Here is an 18138-nt window from a genome sequence, read left to right as displayed (position 1 = left end):
TCATATTGCATTACCTAGACTTTTAATCTTAAAATCAATTAGACGTCAACCTTAAGGAATTCGAGCTCAATAGGACAAGGAACCCTAAGAGTTCTACCAAGTTTGAGTTGTTTGATTAGTTGGTGTCTAGGCAAGTCCCTGAGGGTGGTTTGTTAAATTGGTTCAATTGCTGGCCTGGCCAACTCGTTTGGTGTCTAGAAAGGCAACGATGAGTGAACCTCCCACCTCTTATACTTACCTGGCTAACTAGTTGATCAATCTCCACTTGGAAGGTTTGAAGGGTCATCTTGGAACAGTTAGGAGCTGTCTAGATTTAGGTTAACCCTAGGATAGATTGAGTTTAATTTATTGATTCACTTGTTTGAAAAAAAAAAAATTAAAATTTAAATTAATTTGGTTACTTTTTTTTAGATTTAGGACTCCTTAGGATCTTCTCTTTAGAACTTTTTCTCTTTTCTTTCTTTTCCTTATACATAAAAAATTTATTAAAAAAAAAAAAATTGTATAAACATTGAGAACCGTACACCTCGTGTGTGGAAAAGAGTGTTGGGTCGTCTAGTTAGAATTGAGTCAATTCCTGTTGTTCCAATGGCTGAACCAATCCAACCCATGACCCTTAAGGATTTGTGTTATCCAGTTGGCTCCATCCAACCATCTTGTATCAGGTTGCCACAACCCACAGCTAACAATTTTGAAATCAAACCTCAAATCATAAATATGCTTCCAAAATTCACAGGATTAGAGGATGCTTATATATTTATTAGAGAATTTGAGGAGGTATGTGCAACCATGAAACTGCAATTAACAGAGGATGAGGTCAAACTTAGATTAATCAACTTTGCCCTTAAGGACAATGCTAAGAAGTGGCTTTATAGTCTGCCAAACTATTCTGTCACTACCTGGGAGGGCTTTGTGAGAATATTTTTAAAAAAATATTTTCTCCATCATAAAACAGCTAGGATTAGGAATGAAATTAATCAATTTTACCAACTAGCTGGTGAATCATTTTGGAAGTACTTTGATCGTTTCAAGAATCTTTTAACCCAATGCCCACACCATGGAATAGAAACTTGGAGACTATGCCAGATCATCTATGAGGGGTTAGATTCAAACTCAAGAACCATGCTAGAGTCCATGTGCCAAGGCCAATTTATGGACAAAGAAACTACTGAAGCTTGGCAATTCTTAGAAGACCTAGCCGAGAAAAATTTACAGTGGGAAACAACTAGGGAACCTGATAAAGCTACACCTTCAAGAGGAGGAATGCATCAAATTCAACCAACCCTAGCATCAGAGGCCAAGATTGCAACCTTAACACTTAGATTGGAAGCCTTAGAATTACAGAGACCAGCCAATGTAAATCAAATATCTGCACCCATGTGTAAAGGGTGCAATGCACCAGACCATGTCTTAGAAGAATGTTCCTACTCGAATGAGTGTGCACAGGTGAATGCCACCTATCAAGGACCATTGAACAATCCTTATGTATCCACATATAACCCAGGTTGGAGGAATCACCCGAATTTCTCATGGTCCCAGAATCCTAATGTAGGTAATCCAAATTTCAATCAGCAAAATCTAAGGTCCAACCTAGTAATGAACAACCCGCCAGGCTTCCATGATAATGACAAGAAAATTACCTCTTTAGAGAAAAGCCTAGAAGCCATGATGAAAACACATACCAGCTTTATGCAAACTACGGGTCAACTCATAAATAATAACACCCAAGCTATAGCCCGTCTGGAAATGCAAGTAAGTCAGCTGGCTTCGACCATTAGTGAACGAGAACATGGTAGGTTACCTAGCCAACATGAGCCAAATCCTAGGAACCAAAATGGTCCACGACCCCAACAAGGAAACCAAGTTAATGGTGTAAATGCCATTCATACCTTAAGATCAGGAAAACAAATAGACAATAAGGTAGTTGCACTTGATGATATAGATGACTCATCTACCGAGTCACCTTCTAAAACTACTACCTTTCAACCTCAAGCACCAGAAACTGAAAATTCACCTAGTCCAGTACTTAAAAGTCCTAGAGCTCCTTTTCCAAACAGACTGAAATCCAATAAATCTGAACATTTAGACAAAATTTTAGAGGTATTTAAACAAGTCCAAGTTAATATTCCTCTTTTAGATATAATCCATCAGGTTCCAACTTATGCCAAATTTTTAAAAGATCTTTGCACTAGGAAAAGGACCACTAATGTACCAAAGAAAGCATTTTTGGCTGCAAGTGTCAGTTCATACCTATCTAGCCATGTGCCAATTAAATATAAGGACCTTGGAGCTCCAACAATTTCTTGTGTTGTTGGAGAAACCAAAATAAAAAAGGCCTTGCTAGATCTAGGAGCTAGTGTGAATATCCTTCCATATTCGGTGTATGAACAACTAGGATTAGAAAAACTTCAACCTACTGGGATCACATTACAGTTAGCCGATAGATCTCTCAGGATCCCTAAGGGAATGGTCGAGGATGTTCTGATAAAGGTTGAAAATTTCATTTTCCCTGTAGATTTTATTATTTTAGAGACTGAGCCAGTTGCGAATCCTAAAGGACATATACCTGTCATTTTAGGAAGACCATTCTTAGCTACGGCCAATGCTGAAATCAATTATCGAAATGGTCTAATGAAGTTATCCTTTGGGAATATGACCATTGAGCTTAATGTTTTTAACTTAGAACAGGAATCCTCTTCTCATGCTGATGTCAATGTAGTCCAAGATGGTATTTATGAATCCATTGACATTAGTGATGATGAAGTCGACCTAGAGTCTAACCCCTGGTTAATCCATGAGTCTGAGGATGTCAATGAAATACTTAAAGAAAATCAGATTAATCAGGAATCGACACTTCCTACTGAACCAATCATTGAGATGGTGAAACCATCACCTAAACCATCGATAGAGGAAGCACCCATTTTAGAACTGAAACCCCTCCCAGAACATCTCAAGTATGCATATCTAGGACCCAAAGAAACTTTGCCTATAATTATTGCATTAGACCTAGATCCCAAGCAAGAGGAGGAGTTAGTGTCAGTTCTAAAAGCAAATCAGGAAGCAATAGGTTGGACCATAGCAGATATCAAAGGAATAAGCCCTTCTATAGTTCAACATAGAATATACTTAGAGGAAGAGGCTAAACCAACAAGAGAAGCCCAAAGAAGGCTTAATCCAGTTATGAAGGATAAAAAGGAGATTCTGAAACTCCTAGATAGTGGAATAATTTATCCTATTTCTGATAGCTCTTGGGTAAGCCCAGTTCAAGTAGTACCCAAGAAATCTGGGATAACAGTGGTCCAAAATGATGCAAACGAACTTATCCCAACTAGGACCCAAACGGGATGGAGGGTCTGTATAGACTATAGAAAGTTGAATGCTGCGACAAGGAAAGATCACTTTCCTTTGCCATTTATTGATCAAATGTTGGAAAGACTAGCCGGACAAGAGTTTTACTGTTTTCTTGATGGATACTCCGGTTACAACCAGATCCCCATAGCCGCTGAAGATCAAGAAAAGACTACATTCACCTGTCCATTTGGTACTTTTGCTTATAGACGAATGCCCTTTGGACTATGTAATGCACCGGCAACCTTTCAGAGATGCATGATCAGCATGTTTTCAGATATGATAGAACGATTTCTAGAAATTTTTATGGATGACTTTTCTATTTTTGGTCTAACCTTCTCCGAGTGTCTGAATCACCTGCAATTAGTTCTAGAACGATGTAAGGAGAAGCACCTAGTTCTCAACTGGGAAAAATGTCAGTTTATGGTCAAACAGGGAATAGTTCTTGGCCATGTCATTTCTAAAAAGGGGATTGAAGTGGACAAGGCCAAAATAGATCTAATTGCAAGTCTTCCACCACCTAAATTTGTGAAAGAAATACGTTCATTTTTAGGTCATGCTGGATTCTATAGAAGGTTTATTGCCAACTTTAGCAAAGTAGCACGTCCACTGACTAATCTTTTGGCAAAGGATACCAAATTTGAATTTACTCATGAGTGCTTGGAATCCTTTGAATTTCTAAAAAATGTACTTGTATCAGCTCCAATCATTCATCCTCCTGTCTGGTCTGAACCATTTGAATTAATGTGTGATGCGTCCGATCATGTTATGGGCACAATCTTAGGTCAACGAATAAATAAGCTGCCTAGAGTGATATATTATGCAAGTAAAACCTTAAATGATGCGCAGCTTAACTACACCACAACTGAGAAGGAGTTCCTTGCCGTTGTCTTTGCTTTAGAGAAATTTAGATCTTATTTGGTTGGGACCCACACCATTGTTTACACCGATCACTCAGCCATTAGACATCTCCTAGCAAAGAAGGATGCCAAGGCACGTTTAATCAGATAGATTTTGCTCCTTCAAGAATTTGACCTAGAAATTAGGGACAAGAAAGGCACTGAGAACGTTGTAGCAGATCATTTGTCCCGAATTTCAGTCGCACCATCTAGTGAACCACCCATCAATGAATCTTTCCCAGATGAGCAACTCATGTCTGTGTCTACTAAACCTTGGTTTGCTGATATTGTAAATTATTTAGCCATAGGTAAGATACCTTCTCATTGGACTAAGCAGGATAAATATAAATTCTTTGCCCAAGTGAAGTATTTCATTTGGGATGATCCTTATCTTTTTAAACAATGTCCTGATCAAATTATTAGAAGGTGTATCCCAGATAACGAAGTCATGAATATTTTATCTTTTTGTCATGATCAAGCATGTGGGGGTCACTTCGCGTCTAAGAAAACTGCTGCTAAGGTTCTCCAATGTGGTTTTTATTGGCCCAATTTGTTTAAGGATGCTTATGAATATTGTAAAAGTTGTGCTCAATGTCAGAAAATGGGTCGAATCACCAAGCGACACATGATGCTACTCAACCCAATCTTGGTAGTTGAAGTTTTTGATGTTTGGGGAATCGATTTCATGGGACCATTTCCAAATTCCTTTGGAAATAAATATATTCTAGTAACAGTTGATTATGTTTCAAAGTGGGTAGAAGCAATTGCATGTAGAACACCCGATAGCAAAATGGTCATTAAGTTTCTTAAAGAAAATATTCTCTCCCGTTTCGGTATTCCTAGGGCAATCATTAGTGATCGGGGAACCCATTTTTGTAACCGACCTTTTGCAACATTGATGAAAAAGTATAATGTCACCCACAAATTGACCACACCATATCATCCTCAAATTAGTGGACAAGTTGAAGTGTCAAACCGACAAATCAAACAAATTTTGGAAAAAACTGTTAGTGCCAATAGAAAGGATTGGTCTTTGAAATTAATTGATGCACTTTGGGCATACCGAACCGCTTTCAAGACCAATCTAGGAATGTCTCCTTATAGGATTGTGTTTGGTAAACCATGTCACTTGCCTATTGAGATAGAACACAAAGCCATGTGGGCCATCAAACAACTAAATACAAATTTGAACGACGCTGGAAACCATAGAAAGCTTCAGTTGAATGAATTAGAAGAACTTAGAAATGAAGCCTATGAAAATGCAAAGATATACAAGGAACGAACCAAAGCATTTCATGATCAATCAATTATGAGAAAAACTTTCAATATCGGACAAAAGGTACTCTTATATAACTCTAGATTACATCTGTTTCCAGGAAAGCTTAGGTCTAGATGGACAGGACCATTTTTAGTAAAGGAAGTCTTTTCACACGGAGCTGTTGAGATTGAAAACCCAAGTAATGGTGTTATCTTTAAAGTTAATGGTCAATGATTAAAACCATTCTTGGAATTACCTGTCAAGACTATTGAAGATGCCATGGTTCTTTATGAACCAACTTATTCTGATTAAGTTGCTTCGAGGTTTGGTCTGGCTGAAGACATAAAACTTAGCGCTTCTGGGAGGCAACCCAGCTTATTTAATTTCTAATGCTTTCTTTGTTTTCAGTTTGCTTAGGATAATTAAATTAGATAAACTCCATTGGGGACAATGTCGGTCAAGTTGGGGGGAGAGCTTGAACAAAATCAGGTGTTATCATTTCCTTTTCCTTCCACTATGAGTTATTTCTTGCATTTAATATATTATATAAAAAAAATAATAATAAATAAATAAATATATATATATATATATATATATGAAATAAATTAATCTATAAAAGAAATAAGAGTAAGTTAGAAAGTATTTGCTAATGTAGTGAGTCACGGAGAAGATTAGCTGGTTAGACTCTTGGTGGCTTAGGTCATTTAAAGACTATTAGCACTTCCAATTGCACATGCACACTAACAAGGTAAAGTAGGTGTTAATTGTAAGGTCAATTAAGGATTTGAGTATTATTTAAATTAGATAATTTTCTCTACACCCCAATTGAAGAAATTTGAATTTAAGGAAAGAGCTACCTGCCTGAAATAAAATGCAAAACACAGAGTAAATGTGGATTGCCCTAAGCCTAGTAACCGGGTCTCTTCACCTAAGTCAAGTGTTGAGATTCGCGTCAAACGGTGGTGGGAAGGCCAGGATGCTCAGCAAAAAAAAAAAAAAAAAAAAAAAAAAAAAATAGTATGAAAGCTACCTTAGTTCTTTGTTTAATCTGGGGTGTATAGAAAATTAATCGAACTAAGTTATGAAAAATGATACAATTGGCCTGTACAAGTTAATACTGAAATACTAAGTTAGTTATCACTCACACAAGTGCTATAAAACTTTAAGTGTACTCTAAGAAAGCTTCTAAGTAGACTGACTACCGATTCTAATTCGAAGCTCATTACTTAGTAATACTAGAAAACTTCTTGAATTTCGATCTTAAATTAATTTGCAAAGGAAGGATATTTTTGAATTATGATCTTATTTTGGTACATTGCTAAGGGACTAGCAATGATTAAGTTGGGGGGTGTGATTTATGTCATAAATTGACATAAAAAGTATCAATTAATATCTAAATTATCTAAATTTATTAAGAAATTGATATTTATTATTATATTTTGCAGAAGAAGAGATCATCAATAGAAAGAACAAGGAAAGAGGATTCCAACGGTGCAAATTTTATGCAAAACGGAGTTAAATTGACCCAGGAATTGAAGAATGAAGAAAGAAGACTCAATTGGGTCAAATCCGAGTCAAATCAGATCAAAATTGATCAAAAATCAACTGATTTGGTGATCTGATTAGCCGCCTGGTCCACAGCAACAGGCGCATGGACCATGGATCCATCGGTGCACCATAAACCCCCCTAACAACTCTCTAAAACCTCTTAGTCCCACATCTAAAGTTTTGAAAACCTTATAACCCCCAAATGCCTATAAAAAGCCCCCAAAGGCCCTTGTTTTAGGTATTCTTCCTTCCGATCAAGCTTGTAACCCTAGATAGTGAGGTTTTTAGCTCTCTTCTCAAGCCTCAAGCTTTGAGGTTTTTGTAATAAATTTTTTTTATATAAAATCTTATTTTTATGCAATTTCATCTCTTTACATTATGCAATTTATTTTTCTTGCAATTAGGATAGTTTAATTTATGCAATTTAATTTTATGCAATTAGGTTAGTTTAAATTATGCAGTTTAAATTTATGCAATTAGGATAGTTTAATTTATGAAATTAGGGTAGTTTATTTTTCTGCATTTAAATTTTGCAAGTAGATTTAGATCATGTCTAGCTAAGCATCCCTTCTAGGATTTGCGATGAAGCTAGATCATGAGTAGGGATTTTACATAGGGTTCTTTCTTTTTCTTAGGGTTTCTTTTTCTTCCTCTTTTGCCAAGAATTTTTGATGAACTACAGTTGGGTCAGAGTCCCTTCATAGTTCATGCTTGATTCAGTGCATAAGAGGAGAAAACCCTAAGGGATCCTAGTTACTACTCCCCTGTAAAGAATCTTGATGGGTTATCGTTGGGCCTTAGTCCCTTCATAATCTATGCTTGGGAAAGACAAGAGGAGTAGTCGTTAGGATCAATAAGAAAAATTCTAGGTAGAATTCCCTAATCTAGATCTAGTGGATTCAAAAACCCTAGATCCTTAGTCTTATTGTCTTTAGCAAACAACTTTTGACTTTCGATTTTTGTTAAAGCTCGCTTGAGCATAGATTTGAAAATCATTTTTAAACCAAGTCTCTGTAGGATCGATCCGTACTCGTTGGTCGTGCTACTCTGCACACCGTGCGCTTGCGGTTTTATTTACAAATTTTAAGATTTGCACATCATTGACCCACCCGAAGGAGTAAAACCCATAGGGTGTAAGTGGGTCTTCAAGAGGAAGAGGGGCGCAGACGGAAAGGTGAAAACCTATAAAGCCCGTCTAGTTGCCAAGGGATATCGTCAATGTTATGGTATAGACTATGACGAGATGTTTTCTCCTGTGGCAATGCTCAAATCCATTCGGATTATGCTTGCGATAGCTGCCCATCTGGAAAACTATAAAATCTGGCAGATGGATGTAAAGACATCTTTCCTAAATGGAGAGCTGGACGAAGAGGTGTATATGATACAACCTGAAGGATTCACATCCACAGATGAGTCTAAGGTGTGCAGACTACAGAGGTCCATTTATGGACTTAAGCAGGCATCTCGGAGTTGGAACATACATTTTGATAGGATGATCAAGACGTATGGCTTCGTTAAGAACGGAGAAGAGCCCTGCATTTATGAGTGAGCTAATGATCCAGTAGTGGTATTTCTTGTATTGTATGTGGATGATATTCTCTTAATCGAAAATGATGTCCCTGCATTACAGGAAATAAAGATTTGGCTGTCGTCACAGTTCTCCATGAAGAATTTAGGAGAAGCTTCCTACATCCTAGGGATGAGGATCTATAGGGATAGATCTAAAAGGTTGCTTGGTTTATCTCAGTCTACATACATAGATACTATGCTGAAGAGGTTCAGCATGGAGAATTCCAAGAAAGGCTATCTACCGATAGGCCATGAAATTTCTCTCTCGAAGAGGGATTGTCCGACAACACCTCAAGAGAGAGAGCGTATGGATAGGATTCCATATGCTTTGGCAGTGGGATCTATCATGTACGCCATGACATGTACACGACCAGATGTGGCATACTCACTAGGGGTAGTGAGTAGATACCAATCTGATCCAGGAGAGAATCACTGGAAGGTTGTTAAAACCATCTTGAAGTATTTAAGAAATACTAAGGACCAGTGGCTTGTTTATGGTGAATTGGAATTGAGACTTATAGGGTTTACAGACTCTAGTTTTCAGTCTGATCATGATGACAGCAAAAGTGTGTCGGGATTTATTTTTACCCTTAATGGTGGGGCTATCTGCTGGAAGAGTTCCAAGCAACACACAGTGGCTGATTCAATTTGCGAGGCGGAGTATGTCGCTGCATCAGATGCTGCCAAAGAAGCGATGTGGCTAAAAAAATTCATCACCGAGCTTAGAGTAGCACCCTCCCTTGTTGGTCCAGTTCTGCTCTACTGTGACAGCTCTGGAGCCATTGCTCAGGTGAAGGAACCCAAGGCACACCAGCGGATGAAGCATATTCTGCGCCGCTACCATCTCATCTGAGAAATTATGGATCGAGGTGACGTCGACCTTTAGAAGATCGACGGAAAGGAGAACCTGGCCGACCCATTCACTAAAGCCATTGCAGTGAAGGAGTTCGACGACTACAAGTCAAAGATGGATATTAGATACTGCACCGATTGGCTTTAGGCTAAGTGGGAGATTGTTGGGAATAGTGTCCCAAAGCCAATCATCAGCCTATTGACGGTTGTGCTCATTTTTGTATATGTACATGAATTATGAATTAATAAAAATTATTTTGGTATTTTTCATCACAAAATATTTCATCTTCTAATGAACTCCTATGTTGTGGTGAAGTCCTTAGGACTATTTAGACTCGACAAAGGAGGATTTATCATTTAGTCCTTAAATCTGTTCGCGACCAAATGATACGTTGTTACCAAAGATGACAATATTTATCAAGCATAGGTCATTGTGTGCCATATAGGTTGGTTGTCCTCTTAACCAATGAGTGTGGAGACACTGGTATGGCATACAGGTGAGATGTAAGGGTACATCTGCACTGAACGTGACTGACTCCGGAGCTATTTCTGCTGTCAAGATTTGCTCTGATGGAATATGGGTATAAATATCCCTCCGACCTGAGATCGCCATGGTGACTTGCAAGAAACTCACTGCACTTAGGCATTGGACTACCTGAATTTCTAATTCAGTGACAGAAGGCTGCTGGGTGTAGTCAAGTACTTGACTTGTCGGTGCGCGTGTCAAGATGGGATTGACCACTCCAGTTTAGGAGCTGTGTATAGTAATATTTTAATTTAGTAAAACCTTGACCAGGGTAGTCTTTGTGAGGAGTCACAGGACTGTTTGAGTTGAGCATGATTCGGATGATCTAATCAGGTTGACAGTTTAACCCTGAGTCGTCCTAAACATAGAGGTCAAAAGGATGAATTATACAGTAACCATATTCACGTAGGTTCTGAGTATTGCGATTGCGACTATTCGACCTATCCGATCATCAGGTACCATTGCTAGATGGTCACTTCGATGAGTACAGGAATTGTTTCCTGTGCTACCGGCTTAGGTTCGAACCTGCGGGGTCACACACATTAGAGGTTTCTATCTGATCTGATGGCTGATGAAGAGTCCTAATACTTGTGGACTATAAGTCCTACGTATCTGAGACTCTATGATCGAGAATCAGGATTCTCTGATCATGAGTCCCACACATTTTGGGTATCGGGGTCAAGAGTCCCACTGGTTTGGGACTCTTCGATCAGGGTTACATATCAATGAATTCTGATGTCCGATTACCCATCAGATTTGGACTCAATATTTATGAGAGATTTAATTAGTAATTTGATCACTAATTAACTCATTTTGATTGAGTAATTATTTTTGGATCAAGTCCAATTGACTTGGATTCAGTTGGGTTTGACCTGATTAGGTTAAGAGTTGACCTAATCGTCGAGATGGTTTGGTCCCTGATATGATCAGAGGTTGGGCTTAATCAATTTCTGATTTGATTAAGATTTTATTGAGCCTAATTAAGCCTAATTTAGTTGGGTTTAAATTAGTCTAATTGGGCCTGTTGGGTATAAAATACCCCCCCGACCGAAGTTTGTAAAAGATCGATCCTTCGGGGCTCTTCCGGCTCCCGACCTTGTATGTGGCGCCTCTCCAAACTCCCTCAGCCATCCAGACTTCTCTGACAATGGACTTCTGCATTCACCCACCGGGCCACCCCAAAGGCCCTCTGGGCCTCACTGACAGTCGACCTCCTACTGCAGCCAACCATTCCTCAAGTCTCTCCCGAACTTCTTCTGGCCATGGACGACCCTACTCCGAACTTCTTTCAGGCTTCATCAGTATCCGAGCTTCCCCGACAATGAGATTTCTACAGTAACTAGACTCCTTCCAAGTTTCTATGATGGTCAACCGCCTCTCGGATCCTAATTGAGCTCTCACGAGAGTTGAACTTCTGCTACGAACGGTCTACTCCGAACTCCTACAGCGGGCTGTCTACCCCAGATATCTACTGTAAGCAAATTTATTCTGAACTTCTGTTACAGGTAGACTCCAGCCGAGCTACTCTGTAGCGAGTGGGCTCTGGACAAACTTCTACAGCGGGACACTACTCCGAGCTTCCATGACAACTGGTCCTCGCCCGAGCTCCTACAATAAACAGCCCCCTTTCGACCTCTCATGAGAACCGAAGCCTATCTGAACTTCTCCAACAGATGGATTTCGGACAAGCTTCTATGACGGGTGAGCTCCAACAACTAGGTCCCTGTGATAGCCGATCGCCTCTGATGTCTGCCGAGCCTCCCCAGCACTATCCGAAGTCCATCGTCGGCCGACCTCCTACCAGGCTCCCCATGAAACCGGACTTCCCCGGTGGATGATCTTTGGATGAGCTTCCGCATCAAATAAATCTCAGACGGACTTCTCCAGATTTTGTCAACAAAAAATCTCCGTCCGAGCTCCTACAGCAGGTGACTCCCGCCTGAAACATCAGCACCCGAAGCGTCCGACAATAGTAGATTCATCAGCGACCTCGAAACATCTGAGCCTCTCCTAGAACGATGATATAAAGAGCTGTTCTGCTCCATCAGGCATCCCAACCGAGCTTCAACCGATAGATCCGAGCTCTCTGGCAAGCCACAACAAGGGCCACTACCTTACTCCACTCACTGCAACAGATTCCATGTGGTTCCACCACTCTCTGACAAGCCACGACAAGAGCCGCCATCCTGCTCCACTCTCTGCAATGGATTCCATATAGCTCCACCACTCTCTGGCAAGTTCCGACAACGGACACCACTCCACTCTCCGCAATAAGCTCCACGTGGCCCTGAATGACCCCTGATGCCACTACTCTCCGTAACAAACTCCACGCGGCTCTGAGCGGTCCACTACCAGATGGTTACAGACGTCGCTGTCAGTTAGTTACACCCTCCATCTATAAATAAGGATCCCCAGATACGTTCTTCTCTACACTGATAACTCTATCTCAAAACTCTATCAAAATTTTCACTCGAGCACTCCATTTCTGTTGAAGCAGAGTACTGACTTGAGCGTCGAAAGATCTTGCCGGAGCACCCCCAACTCCGGTTTAGACTTTCTTTGCAGGTCCCGACAGCAGTCGCGGTCATCCCAGCTCTAGCTTCTCCGACTTCGATGAAATTCTGCACCAACAGGGCCTAACTTATTTGGTTCAATTAAGTTGGTTTAAATAATGAAACCACCTTGACCCATTCTCCCTGCACCACCTCACTTCCACTGCGCCCATTTGAATTCACGAGAAGGAAGTTCTCATGAATTTTTTCTCATGCAAAGCCCTCCTCATGCCCTACTTTAATGTGCCATATGAGTGGATAAGGATGATTGGTTGGCCATTCAAATTCAAAACAAAGTTTGAATTTGAATGAGCAACCAATCTTAGCACCTTCACCTTATCCTCTTTTAACGCCCCATTTATTACACGAGAAAATGTTTCTCATGAAATCACTCATGCACAAAATTAGCCACGCCCTCCTCTTCTCATGCCCTTAGTGGATAGGAATAAATTAATTTCTATTTGAATTCAAAATTTGATTTGAATTCAAATGTGCAATTACTCATCTTTATCCTCTCACGTGGATAAGATGTTTGACATTGTTTTAAAAGGAGGAGAAGAGTGGGGCATGTGCAAGAAAAATTTTGGAGAGAAAATCTGGGCGTGAGGAATCCTTGTGTGCAAGGTGAAGGTCTATATCCTTTTGAGAGAAAAAGAAAGAAAAAGTGTGCACAAGGTTTCAGTGAGTTCTTCAGGGTTTCAGCCTGGAGTTCGGGAAGTGAGAAGGAGAGCTACGAGTGTCGTGATCCCACCAAATTTTAGAAAGATCTTCAACATTCTCTCAAGCACGTCTACTGATAATCTGGAGCATCCAAAGAATCGATAGAGATCGATCGAAGGAGTTCGATCAGCATCGGCCATCGAAAGGGCTCTACAACGAGCTAGCACTCGTGAGGAGTTGATCAGACCGTGAGCTTCATGTGGACGATCCGCAGAGGCCAGACACATTGTGTGGCTGCATCGCGATGATCAGACTCTCCTAATGGTGATCAGATTGCGGCGATCTACTACCCGCACAAAGGTATTGTGTTCTGAACACATTACAGTAAAGTGTTTACTGTTCAAATTTGAATTTTAAATTTAAATGTATGCATGCTTTATATCATATTTAAATTCTAGTGTAGGGTAAATTTATGTTAATTAATTAGATTAATTAATATTTTTTCACTGTAAAATCATAATTTTGAAAAAATTTTAAAATTATCATTTTACCCCTGCACTGAATTTCTCCACAATTAAGGAGCTTGAAAAGCTCAGGCTAGAAATACAAAAGAAATTATAGATGGATCTGATCCTTCAATCCCTTACCAGTTCATATAGTCAATTCATTTTGAATTTTCATATGAACAAACTTGACTGCACTATTTTCGAACTAGTCAACATGTTGGTCACTACGGAGGGTACCTTGAAGAGATCAAGGGGCACTGTTCTCACTGTGGAGCAGACTTCTTCCAAGAAAAAGTCTACTTAAAATAAGAAGGTTAAATCTGCAAAGAAGCAGAAGAGAAAGAGCAAGCCAAAGAAGGATGGTCCAAAGGTGGTTGAGGCAAAGGAAAAGTGTTTCCATTATCACGCTGAAGCCCACTTAAGGAGGAACTGTCCTAAATACCTAGAGAGCGTAAAGATCAAAAAGGATGACAAACCTTTTGAAGGTATGTTTATAATTGAATCTAACCTTACGATTGCTTCTACTTTTAGTTGGGTATTAGACTCTGGCTCAAGTGCTCATATATGCACCTCTATGCAGGGTCTGATAGAAAATAGAAGGTTGAGAGAAGGTGACATGATCTTTCGGATCGATAATGAAGCAAAAGTTGCTGCAGAGACCATTGGCACTTACCCTCTTTGATTATCGTCTAGTATTAGATTAGATTTAAAAAACTATTATTATGTTCCTATAGCTAGTCGGAATTTAATTTCCATATCTGTGCTAGCATCAAAAGATTTTGAAATTAGTTTTAATAAAGATTTTTATTTAATTTATTTATAAAATAAATTAGTTGCATAAGATTTTTTAATTAATAGTCTTTATCACTTGCATGTTGATGCGAATGTGAATCTAAATGAACAAATAGTGAGTGCCGTAGGCCAAAAGAGATCCAGAGATGAAATTAACTAGAAGTACTTATAGCATCAAAGACTAGGCCATATTGAAAAGAGAATAGGATAAACAGACTGGAGAAGGATGGAATCCTTGGCTCTCTTAACCCAAAACTATATCCAGCTTATGAATCCTACCTTCAAGGAAAGATGGCTAAGTTGTCCTTTGTAGGATATGGGGAAAGGGCCACAGAGCTACTTGCCCTGGTACACACCGACGTGTGTGGACTATTTGAGTGCAGGCCAAGGGTGGTTACACCTCCTTCATTACCTTTTCTGATGATTTGTCTAGGTATGGGTATGTGATCTAATAAAACACAAGTTTGAGATCTTTGAAAAGTTCAAAGAATTCAGGTATGAAGTAGAAAAGCAAACAGGCAAATCCGTTAAGATTCTTCGATCTGATCAAGGAAGTAAATACCTTAGTCAGAAATTTCTGAGATATCTTAAGGACAATGGTATAGTCTCTCAGTAGACCTCTTCTAAAATACCTCAGCTTAACGGGGTATCCGAAAGGAGAAATAGAACCCTATTGGATATGGTCAGGTTCATGATGAGCTTCATAGATCTACCTTTATTTCTTTGGGGATATGCCTTGTTAATTGCCATTCACTTGTTGAATAGGGTTCCTTCAAAGTCCGTTCCTACCACACCATATGAGATATGGTTCGATAAGAAGTCGAGTCTGGGTTATCTTAAGACTTGGGGATGTCCGGCCTATGTCAAGAGACAGATGGTGGAAAAGTTGAAGGATAGATCTATTATAGCTCGCTTTATAAGGTACCCAAAAGAATCCATGGGATACTACTACTTTTCACAAGACTACAATGTGATTGTGAGTCAAAATACCGTGTTCTTGAAAAAATAGTTTATCCAGAATGACGGTAGTGGGAGGTTGTGGAACTCAAAGAGAAGATCTCTGAAGAGTTTAGAGCTATAGATCCTCAAGAACCCATAGTCCATGAGCCAGTAGTTGATGTTCCTCTGCCACCTCGTAGATCTAGCAGGATCTTTCGATCTCCTGAAAGATACATGGGTATGCTTACGGAGGAAGTAAAGAAAATGTTCCTTATGGAAGATAGGAATTATGAAAATATTTTGAGAAATGGTTAGATGTTATAAAGTCAGAAATTGACTCGATGCACTCGAACCAAGTTTGGACTTTAGTGGATCCACCTGAAGGTATTGTACCTATTGGATATAAATGGATCTACAAAAGGAAGATAGGTGCTGATGGTAAGGTAGAGATCTATAAAGCTAGACTTGTGACTAAAGGTTATAGTCAGCACGAGAGCATTGACTATCAGAAAATCTTCTCATCCGTAGCTATGCTGAAATCCGTCTGCACTTTGCTTGCTGTTGCAGCTCATTACGATTATGAAATCTGAAGATGGATGTAAAAACTACCTTCCTGAATGGATATCTTGAAAAAGATATCTATATAGAGCAGTCTATGGGTTTCACATCTAGTGATGGTGATCACAGAGTCTGCAAGCTGCAAAGGTCTATATATGGATTAAAGCAGGCTTCTCAGAGTTGGAACCATCATTTTGATGAGGCAATCAAATCATTTGATTTTATAAAAAATGAAGAGAAACTTTGTGTATACAAGAGAGTCAGTGGGAGTGCAATCACCTTCCTCATACTGTACGTGGATGATATTCTCCTCATTGAGAATGATATTTTCATGCTGACCATGGTCAAAAGATGGTTGTCCAAAAAATTTTCCATGAAAGAACTAGGGGAAGCATCCTATATTCTTGAAATAAAGATCTATAGAGATAGATCTAAATGGATGCTTGGCCTATCACAAAAGCTGTACATAGAGAAGGTTCTGAAGATGTTCAGCATGGAAAACTTCAAAAGAGGTCTCTTACCTCTTAGGCATGGTATTAGTCTCTCCAAGATGATGTGTCTGACCACATCTGAGGAGGTGCAGCACATGAGTAGGATTCTTTATGCTTCGATGATAGGAAGCCTCATGTATGCCATGCTATGTACTCAATCTGATATTGTCCTTACTATGAGTGTCACGAGCAAGTATCAGTCGAATTCAGATGAGGAGCACTGGATAGCTGTGAAGAACATCCTTAAGTACTTAAGAAGGACTATGGATTTTTCTTGATCTTTGGAGGTGATTTTGAGTTGCAAGTTGAGGGCTATACTGATTCAGACTTCATGTCTGATCCTGATGATAAAAAGTCTACTCCAGGATATGTGTTCATTTACAATGATGGTGCAGTTAGCTGAAAGAGTTTCAAGCAACCTATCATAGTGGATTCGACCATGGAGGCTGAGTATGTCGCTGCTTCAGATGCTGTAAAGGAAGGCTTCTGGTTCAGAAAGTTTATTGCGAAACTTGGGGTTATGACATCGGATGCCATACTATTGTACTGCGACAATAATGGAGCCATAGCACTTACTAAGGAGCTGAGGTTTCATCAAAAATCTAAGCATATCGAGCGATATTTTCATATCATACATGACATCTCGAAAAGAAACATATCGAGGTACTAAGAGTAGACTTCACAGACAACGTGACAGATCTACTAACTAAGCAGTTGAGCCAATCAAAAATAAAAGTCCACTTTGAGAAGATGGAACTTAGATTTGTGACCAATTGACTTTAATTCAAGTGGGAGATTGTTAGATGTATGTCCTAGAAGTCAAAATAACTGACATATTGTAATAATTTTAGGGTATAATTTTGTATTTAATATATTGATATGATCAATAAAAAGATAATTTCTTTTTCATTCAAGTATGATGTGTCCTTGAATCGTCCATAAAATTAGTTTTGATACATATTCTTAAAGTATTAAGAATTAGAGACATATATTTAATTCTTAAATACTCTCGATCATAGGATCATCATGAGAATGGTGATAGATCTGGATAGACTGACGCACAAATTATTTTTTTTGAGATAGATGAATCTCTGGTCTACTATGTAGAGACACAGGGCGATGAGTGCGGGTGGTTGATAGAGAACAACTAGTACTGAGTGTGACCATACGAGAGATCACTTCAATTTCTATACAATTGTCAGTGATTGTCTCGATGCTATAGTTGTATGACTGATCCTTTGACTTGAGATGGTACTGCTACTCGTAGTGAGGCTACTGAAGTTTGACTGACACATAAACATGGGTCTCAATGAGCCTTTGTAGTAGATATTGGCAACAGTTGGTCCACTGTAGGAGTGGAGTACGCATCAAGACAGGATCTATTGACCTTGATAGAGAGGAGTAGTCCTATGAGATTAGAAAGCCTAAGTTTAAGAATCTATGGCCATAATAGTGTGATTGATGGAAAAAAGTTTTCATAGAAATTACAACTGGATTTGAGTTGATCGAATCTATCATATGACTAATGTTGAGGTTTAACGATTTATCCATGACCTGCCATCTAGTCGGGATTCATGATAGAGAGACTGAATCACACATTAACTACACCTAGAAGTTTATTTCAGCTCTACTGGGTTGCC

General features: G+C 39.2%; 1 non-coding gene across 1 annotated transcript; it reads right to left on the bottom strand.

The window, feature by feature from the left end:
* Window positions 1-957: 957 nt before the first annotated feature.
* Window positions 958-1064, bottom strand: LOC140858896 (small nucleolar RNA R71). The gene has a single exon (XR_012142300.1). It is a non-coding gene; the product is annotated as a small nucleolar RNA R71 (small nucleolar RNA).
* Window positions 1065-18138: the final 17074 nt, after the last annotated feature.

The sequence above is a fragment of the Elaeis guineensis genome, chromosome 6, assembly GCF_000442705.2.
Source record: "Elaeis guineensis isolate ETL-2024a chromosome 6, EG11, whole genome shotgun sequence".
Taxonomy (NCBI): domain Eukaryota; kingdom Viridiplantae; phylum Streptophyta; class Magnoliopsida; order Arecales; family Arecaceae; genus Elaeis; species Elaeis guineensis.
The sequence above is the reverse complement of the archived record's forward strand: the minus strand, read 5'-3'. Positions and strand labels throughout refer to the sequence as shown.